Source organism: Mirounga leonina, unplaced genomic scaffold, assembly GCF_011800145.1.
Source record: "Mirounga leonina isolate KUSES-001 unplaced genomic scaffold, KU_Mleo_1.0 Mir_366, whole genome shotgun sequence".
Classification (NCBI taxonomy): domain Eukaryota; kingdom Metazoa; phylum Chordata; class Mammalia; order Carnivora; family Phocidae; genus Mirounga; species Mirounga leonina.
The window spans coordinates 28397275-28406968 of NW_023270709.1; positions in this window are offsets into that span (position 1 = coordinate 28397275).

The window sequence follows — 9694 nt, forward strand, 5'->3', positions numbered from 1 at the left end:
CGTGCGCGCTTCCGCGTCTGCGCCCTGCTCACGTAAGCACGCGGACGTGCGCGCTTCCGTGCGAGTGTAGCGTGTGTGTGCTTCGGGGCGGGACGCGGGCCTCCTGTTGCTGTCGTGCTGCGGGTTGTCGGGGAGCAGGAATCCCGCGTGCCCTCCGAGGTCCTTGTAGGCGGACGAAGAACCAAACCGACGTTGTTAGGGTGGCTGGTGACGCGGGTGGCGGAGATTGCAGCCAGGGCGGAGCGACCAGCGGGACAGTTCGCTCACTCTCCGTGGAGGACAGGGGCCAGGCAGCGGGCGAGACGTCGGGCTGGGCCTCTGAAGGGTGTGCGGGGCTGCAGCTGCGCCCGTGGGGGTGGGGGAGGCGCTCGTTCGTGGCCAGGCCGGGCGGCGGGTGGCCCTGCCCGGGGCTCCTCCGGGATGTGGGTTGTGGTCAGGCTAGAGAAGAACAGGTTTTGTGGTTGAGGTCTGTTTTCCCGAATGTAGGGCACCGTGACCCAGAGAAACAGAGGTGGGGCCAAGTGCGGACACCTGTGAGTTTTGTCCGTAAGGTGGCTGGGGAAGGGGGGGCTTTGAATAGACTTTTTTCAGAGATTAACCAGAGAAGATCAAATTTGATACCGTACAAGCGGGAAAGCCAGACAGACGTGAAACTCCAGAGACAGTCAAGCAAAATGAGGTATAAATGTCATCCTCAATTAAGGAGAACCTAGTAGGGGTCTGGGACTTCAAAGGGAAGGAATGCAGTCCTCAGGAAGATGGAAAAAAAGAGTAAATGTTTGATAAACAAATGTTTTCACGGCCACTCAGAAACAATGGGACATAGAGGATTTTGATCAAACAGGCCTTGCTACGTTCCGCCCTGTCCAGCGTCCCTAGTTCATACCATAATGTGGTTATCCATGGTGACAGCTCTCTTCCTGGAGCAGGACCTCTATCTAAATTCTTTTTAGCCAGTTATGAGGGAGGTAAAGAACTTTTCCAGAATCTGCTGGGTTTCAATTGCTTTTTAAAAAAGATTTTATTTACATTACATTAAATATTTAAATTCAGTTAGTTAACATGTACTGTATTATTAATTCCAGGAGTGGAATCTAGTGATTCATCAGTTGCATATAACACCGTGTGCTCATTAAACCCACTGTCCTCCTTAATGCCGATCACCCAGTTACCCCCTCGCCCTACCCACCTCCCCTCCAGCAACCTTAACTCAAAATAATCTTCATGCCTAGGAGGCCCATCTTGGGGCAGCCCCTACATGATCCAGTTACTTAATGTCTCTGTGCCTCATTTTCATTTTCTGTAAAATAAGAATAATAGTACCGACAGTTATGAGTATTGAATGATTAACGTAAAGAGCCCCTGTGGCCAGGTAGATCCTTCCAAGTCATCTGGAATAATTCTTAAGCATTATTTTTAATGGTCTTAAGGCACTTATTTTAATAGTTAATTTACTGTCAGTAGGCATACGAAAATATATTTCTATTTTTTTGTTATGAACAAGTCTGCAATATTTATCCTTTTTTTGCAATATTTATTCTTATGCATGATCTCTTCTGCACGCACAGATGATTTTATTTCTAGGGGATAGGTTCTCACAAGATTGCTGGATGGACGAATATATGTATTTTCGTCCAAGGCGGAGGCTGTTTTTGTGGGACTGAGCCCTTAAATTGTGGAGTCTATGCTAACTCTAGGTAGTTAGTGTCAGAATTGAATTGAATTGTAGGCCACCCAGTTGGGGTCAGAGAATTGGCTGGTATGGAAAAAACCCCAACATACTTGGTGTCAGAAGTGGTGTAGGTAAACACAGCACATGAAGGCTTTCTTGACTTTCGGGTATGATTTTGGTGAAACATATATTTAAAGGAGGATATATTTTAGATTATTGTTGGGCTTTTCCATTCAGAATAAAGCATCATTTTCTCATATTCTTTTGGACAAAATGGCCCCCCCTGAGAAGTCTCCTCAAAGCTCCTTTAACATCCTTGTTCCTCGGGGTGTAGATGGATGGGTTGGCCATCGGAGTAATAACACAGTAAAACAGTAATAACACAGTAAAACAGCGTCAGAGCTTTGGTAAGGTCTTGAGGGCTATCCCCCGAGGGCTGCATATAGATGTAGATGCCTGGGCCATAAAATAAAGACACCACCAGTAGGTGTGAAGAACAAGTGTTGAAGGCCTTAAGTCTTTTATCAGTGGAGGGGATTCGAAATACGGCTTGGGCAATACAACTGTAAGAGATAAGAATCATGGAGAGGGGACCCATTTATCAGAAGGGTGGCCGCCACAGCTAAAGTGACCTCGTTGATCATGGTGTCCACGCAAGCCATCTTAATAAGCCCTGGCAGCTCACAAAAGAAGTGGTCTAGCTCCTGGTTCCCACACAGGGGCAGCTGGACCGTGAGTGTGGACTGCAGCAGGGAATTTGCCAGACCAACGAGCCACGCAGTGCTGGAGAGCTGCAGGCAGTGCTTGGGGTGCATAATTACGGAGCACCTCAGAGGCTTACACACAGCCATGTAGTGGTCTAAGGCCATGATGCCAAGCAGGACACATTCAGTACAGCCTAGCCAGTGGAATATATAGGCCTGGGCCATACAGCCTAGGTAAGTGATGTTCTTGTTGAGGACCCCAGGTTTTGGGGTACAGTTATGGTGGTGAAACAGAGGTCCAAAAAGGAGAGGATTGTGAGGAAGAAATACACAGGACTTTGGAGTTGGGAATCTAGTTGGGAAACCAGAGTAATAGCAATATTTCCCAACAGTGTGAATGTGTAGATCAGGAGGGCAAAGAAGAGAGGAAGATCCAACCAAGGGTATTTGGTAAAGCCCATAAGAATGAAATCCTCTGGAAAACTTTCATTCATGTGCTTCAGTGAATTTTGATGGGAGACACTTGCTAAAATCAAAGAAGATAAGAGTGATTTAAAAACCGCAAGTTAGCAGAAGTTTTGACGACATGAGGAAGAAAATATATACTTTCTTGGGAGAGAGATGGGTTACACCCTCAATAGAAATCATAAGGTTAATGAATATAATAATTACAATTAACATTATAAAGTAACATTTGAAAGGTCCTTTCAGGGCACCTGGGTGGCTCAGTTGGTTAAGCGTCTGCCTTCAGCTCAGGTCATGGTCCTGTAGTCCTGGGATCGAGCCCCACATCGGGCTCCCTGCTCAGTGGGGAGTCTGCTTCTCCCTCTCCCTCTGCCGCTCCCCTTGCTTGTGCTCTCTCTGTATGTCAAATAAATAAAATCTTAAAAAAAAAAAAGTTCTTTCAGTAGACAAGTTTCAAATATATATATTTTTTCCCTAAATCAAAGCACTGTGTGATAGGTTAGTGGACATTATTGGTTATGGCGCTTTTGTATGATTAAAGAAGCCATCGGGAGGTGGGCAGTGTATTCTCCCAGCAACTTTGCAGCTAGGGGTGCATGTGATCTAGATTTGGTCAATCAGATGTTTCTACAAAGGATTTAAATCTTAGTAAAATGAGGCAAAAGAATGAGGAGGGGGGAAGGGACTGTTGGAGCAAATGCCTTCCTGATTATTGTCCCAGGTGACAGCACTAAAGGATATGTCCTACATGGTCTCTTTCTGGAGTGGGATCTTGGCTATATCTTGCTTCCCTTCATGTCTGCTTGTTTGTCAAGTTTGGTTCTTCACCTTTCACTTTGATTCTGTGAACTACCACTCTTCCAATATCTTCTTTCTGCTTAAATTCTCAGAATTATTTTTTTTGAAGATTTTATTTATTTATTTGAGAGAGAGAGTGAAGGAGAGAGAGCATAAGTGGGGTGAGGGGCAGAGGGAGAGGGAGACTCCCCACTGAGCAGGGAACCTGATGGGGACTCAATCCCAGGACCCCGGGATCCCGGGATCATGACCTGAGCCAAAAGCAGACGCTTAACAGACTGAGCCACCCAGGCACCCCCAGAATTATTTTCTTTGTTTACAACCAAGGACCCTGACTAATACAGAAAATAGTACCAGAAAGTGGGTTGAAATTTTCTGAAGATCTCTTGTTAGGGCACTGATGAGGAAAGAGTGGGACTCCAAGAATTGGAATGTGGATATATGTGGCATCAGGTATTCATGGTTCCCCACCACCCACCCTCCCATTCTAGCCAAGGCACATTTCTTTTGTCTAATAAAGCTGCCTTGCTTGACAATGCTGTCAAGAAGCCTGCTTCTCCCTCTCCCACTCCCCCTGCTTGTGTTCCCTCTCTCACTCTCTCTCTCTGTCAAATAAATCTTAAAAAAAAAAAAAACTTTATAAACTATTCATGGAAGCAAGATATCTCATAAGAGGAAATGTATATAACAGAAAATTAACATACCCACAATTCTCAAGACATAGCATATGGCCTTAAATTTAAAATCAGAGTATTTTGGCTGATTCATGTACAGTCATTTATCCATTCACTCATTAAATTAACATAACTTTTATGCCTACTAAGCACAGGGCACATTATTAGGCACTGCAGGGCAGGAAAACTAACCAGATCTATCCTCCATTCCAAGAAGATTATACACCAGTATCTCTTTACATATGCATAAATAACTAAGAATAACTAAAAATGTGCTAAGTGCTATCCTAGATGTGCTATCCTAGGTAAAGGGTGAAGAGAATTTGGAGGTGGCAGGAATCAAGATGGTGGTGGTATCATGAAGGTGAGTGCTATTGAACGAAATTGCAAATATGAGGTATGAATTTCAGATTAAACATAACACATATAACAAAGGCATTTGTCTACCACAATGGCGTTAAAAGAATTTTGAAAAGGTATAAACTCACAAAGGAGAAGAGGTTGGGAAAGGAGATGACAACAGAGAAGCAATGTCAACAGTATTTTGGAAGCTGGAAAGCAGGTGTTTGGGTGGTGGTTGTCTTAGAAGATCTGAGAAAGCAGAGGCCTTGAGAGGCTTTCATAGTTTTGAGAAAGAAAAAGGAATTTATCAGATTGGTAAACTTAATTTTTTAATTTAAAAAATTGAAGTATAACTTACAATATTATATTTAAATTTTTTTAATATATTTTTTTAAAGATTATTTATTTAAGAGAGAGAGCAGGAGGAGGGGCAGAGGGAGAAGGAGACAAGCAGACTCACTGCTGAGTGAGGAGCCCCATGCAGGGCTGCATCCCAGGACCCTGAGATCATAACCTGAGCTGAAATCAAGAGTCAGCTGCTTAACTGACTGAGCCACCCAGGCACCCCTATTTTATTTTTCTAAATTGAAATGCAATTAATATATGGTGTTAGGGGCAGCTTTGTCTCTAAAAAATAAATAAATCTTTTTTAAAAAACATACAGTGTTAAATTAAGATTGGTAAGCTTGCAAATGGACCTGAGTATGCTTGACTCAACCACTTTCTCTCTGGTTGAATCTAACCTGTCTTCAGGATTCATCCTGCTCTGCTTTGCCATATGCCTGACCTATAGGCACAGATTCATCATGTGGTTGTGTATGTGGGGGGGGGGGACAGAGGAGGGGGGTTGTCCATTTGTGCCAGTAACTGATGGGGTAAGTGCTTTCAGGGGTGGAGAAAAAGCAAGATGATTTGATTGCATGACATAAACCATGATCTTCAAACAGTTCTAACAACAATAATGCAAACACATTTCGATCATCTCTCTGGCATCTATGTCCATTTTTCATTTTGTTTTGAATTCAAGAAGAGAAGACAGAGTATTATTAATAAACTCCTCTAAAACCTGACAGGAGAGAGTTGAGATAAATTGGAAATATTCCCCCATACATTTCCTGCCTGGTGAATGTACCAGAACTTCTTCCACTGTATCAAAAGCGGGGATTAGAAAATAATTGTTCTTCCTCCCTCATCAACATTCAAATGTGAATGGTAGAGTTCTACCTAGAAAGAATATAGAAAATACAGAGGAAGAAATCAGCCGTGAATTTATCTTTAAAAATTCCCAAACTAAAAGACATGAGTGTCCAGGTATCTAAGCATAGTGAAAGAAAAAAGGCCCACATCTGGTGGCATTATTCATGAAATTAAGGCAAGTCAGGATGGGATGATCCCAAAGACTTACAGAAGGGGGAAATACACATATGAAGTACAATAAATAAAAAATGGCCCTGAACTTACTAACAGCAGCTGTGGAAGTGAGAAGGTAAGGAGTAATGGAAGGGGATCTTAATATCCCTAAGTGATGACAAAGGGCATTAGGGAGGTATGTATACATTTTTTGATGGATGGAGGCACACATTATCAATTATTGCAGCATAGGGTACATAAAGTGGTGTAGTAAAACCAGGTTGTAAAAATAACCTGGGTAATATGGACAGTCTTGAATACTAGGTTAACGAGTCTGATCAAATGAAAATATTTTCGGAAGGGCTGTGAAATGGTGGGCGCAGCACTCAGAACATTTACTATGGCCACTGGATGAGGGATCAAAGAGGAGGAGACTGGAAGCTGGGGGGTTGGCTGGAAATCTGCAGGAGTCCAGGGAAAGAGGCTGAGATTGTCAGCTGGGTAATCAAGAGCCAGCTGTGCATGAGGTGCTGAGAGAATGTAAAAACAGTGAACAGAAAGGAGCATGTATGTGAGAATTGATAGGAATACATGATTCAACCAAAAAAGGCCTCCTGAAAAAGATGGCCTGAGGGTCCATTCACCAGAGGATGGATTCCTGCTTCCCTAAGACACCTCTAGGTCGACTTGACCAACTTCCCCTTCACAAAATGTCATGCAACTACCTGAATCCATTGCTAGGATGGTTTGTTGCTGCTGTTTAACCGCCAAGGACAGGGACAGAGGCAGATACTGAGGCAGAGGTGTGGCAAAGGAACACGTCTCCAAAAACAGAGAACATACTAAACTACATTTGCCAGCAAGTTCCTGCATCTGCATGTAAGATGGAAAAGAGTAAAACAAGATCCCACAGCACCCCGCCCAAAAAAATCCTCAATACTTGGGCTTATTGGTCATTGTTCATAATTTTTGATCTTCAAATTTATCTTCAGAGCATTGCCCTTTAGAGAATTGATCTTTAGTGATTTGACCTGCTCTCTTTCCTCTGTCTCCTAGATAACAGGAATTCTTGGACATAATTCTGAGATTGAAGTCAACAAATGATAGCCATTGGTCTGGCTTAATGAGAAATCATTTAGCTCATGGAGTCATCTCACCCTGCCTGATCTCATTCAAAATTCGGAACCTTCATTTTCGGTCTCAAGACAAAATAAAACTGAACAAAACCCAGTGCCATCTAGGCTGGTGTGCATAGAAAGAGACATCACCAGAACATACCTCTTCTCACTTGAACTTGTATTAACAGGTGTCTTTCGCTATAGAAATGTAGTCAAGAGAAAGGTGGCAAAAGGGTTGGATTCCAAAAGTCCTGAGAGAGGGAAGCAGGGACAATTTGGCTAGGGCTTCCATAAGAGCCACTAAAGGTCTTGATATGGCAGGTAGGGTGAATGTACTTCTGGAGAAATAGGTTCCAAGTCTGATTCAAAGGCAGATAAAACCAGTTCTCATCCATTATGCCAGTGGTCCCGGCGGGGCTGTCACTGGCAAATGAATCTCCCTGGAGAAACAGGATCCATCTTTTATTTACAGTTCTGGTTATGATTATAGATTACATCAGTTCTTCCACTCACTGATCCCATCTTAATAGCAAGGGAGAGTAGGATTTACCCCAACAATTTTCAGTAAACAAATACTGCATTAATGATGATGATGATGATGATGACATTAGCTTAATATATGTAGATACATTTACATGAATGGTCTCATATAGCATTCCTAACAATTCCTTGAGGTGGGTACTATTATTGTCCTCATTTTATAGTTGAGGAGCTTGAAGCTTAAAGAGGTGTCATTTGTCCACCGTATGCAAGGCTCACACATTTTCAGAATTCAAAGACAAAGTGAATGCTTTGCAAATGTTATGAGTGAACATGGGTCTTCTTACGTCTGGAGTGTTTGGGGTATGTGTTTATTGGCCTGTTCAACCATATTGAAGTCTCCTTAGAGGCAGGTTCATGTCCTCTTTATCTACTGGCTTCAGCACAGTGTTAGTTAAATCAAGTCCTCCTTTTATTTCTTACAAAGGCAGGTACGATTTCCAGCCATCTCTGTCATATGAATAATGTCACAGAGCAGGTCACATCTCAGGACAAAATAGAACAGAAGACGTAATTTAAAAAGTGTTTTAAAAGTAGAATGCCCGGGTGGCTCAGCTGGTTGGGCATCTGCCTTTGTCTTGGGTCATGATCCCTGGGATCAAGTCCCGCATCAGGTTCCTTGCTAGGCAGGAGCTTCCTTCTCCCTCTGCCTCCAGCTCCCCCTGCTTGTGTGCATTCTCTCTCTCTCTCTGGCAAAGAAATAAAATCTTAAAAAAAAAAAAAGTGCTTTAAAGGCCAAATCCTTGCTAACTCTGTGACAATACTTTTATCTCCACAGTTCCATCACATCCACAAAGCTCCCTCTTCAGGTGGCACTTCAGCTAATTAGATGCTGTCCTGATGAAGCTGTCACTCAGAGCTAAGTCATACAATTCTTCCTCTCCTACTTGTTATGGATTGAACTGTGTTCCCCCCTTCCAAAGCATATGTTGAAGCCCTTTACCGCTAACGTGACTATATTTTGGGATAGGATCTTTAAGGAATTAATCAAGATTAAATGAGGTCATAAGGGCGGTGCCCTTACTTAATAAGACTGGTGTCCTTATAAGAAGGGAAAGACATACCAGAGCTGTCTCACTGTCTCTCTCTCCCCTTGAAAGGCCATGTGAGGATACAGCAGGAAGGTGGAGGTCTACAAGACAGAGGAAAGGCCTCACCAGGAAACCAGCTCTGATGGCACCTTCATCTTGGACTTCTGGCATCCAGAACTATGAGAAGATAAACTTCTGTTGTTTAAGCGACCCGGTCTGTGATATTTTGTTATGGCGGCCCTTGCTGACCAATACACTATGTTTATATTGAAAGAATCAGGATGAAGAGAGGATGTCCGAGGCAAAAGCAGATAGAACCTAGGAGATAGAGAAGATCAAGTCAATTTGGATTAGAATAATTCTAATTTGATGATAGGAGGGTAAGTAGATGTTCCTGAATCAGTACAAAGTGCTAAGGGCATTTGTTGACCTCCCCTTTTTGTTCAGCTATGTCTGTAATGTGGGGTTTTGCAAATGTAATTCACTTGCTTCAAAATCACTTGGAGTACTTGCTAAAAGTGTGCATTTCCGGGTCCTTTACCAAACCAGAATTAAAACTTCTGGGGATGAGTCCCAAGACACTGTATTTTAACAAGCTCCCTAGGTGATTTAAATGCACACCCAGCTTGGGAATCACTGCATTATAGGATCATTCTGTGTTTCTAATTGCAGAACTAAAATTCAGTTTCCAGTGGGGTTAATTTATTTATTTCCTTGGGGGCTAAAACCCTTCCTTGAAGACTGAAGACATAGAAGAAAATATACATTACTATTTTATAATTCAGTAGTATTTGGAAAATCACATGTAAAACATAGCATGCTAGGTTCTCTCAAATCACTAATGAATTACATGGGAATTCAGAAAAAGGCTTAAGAGTAGGGAACATTTTTGTTGTTCTTCCCCCATCCGTCCCCAAAAAAGAGGGGACAGGGAGGAGCTTCAGCAAAGATATCCCAAAGGAAGTTACTGATTTCTGGCTTTCTCAGCTCTCAGAGCCAC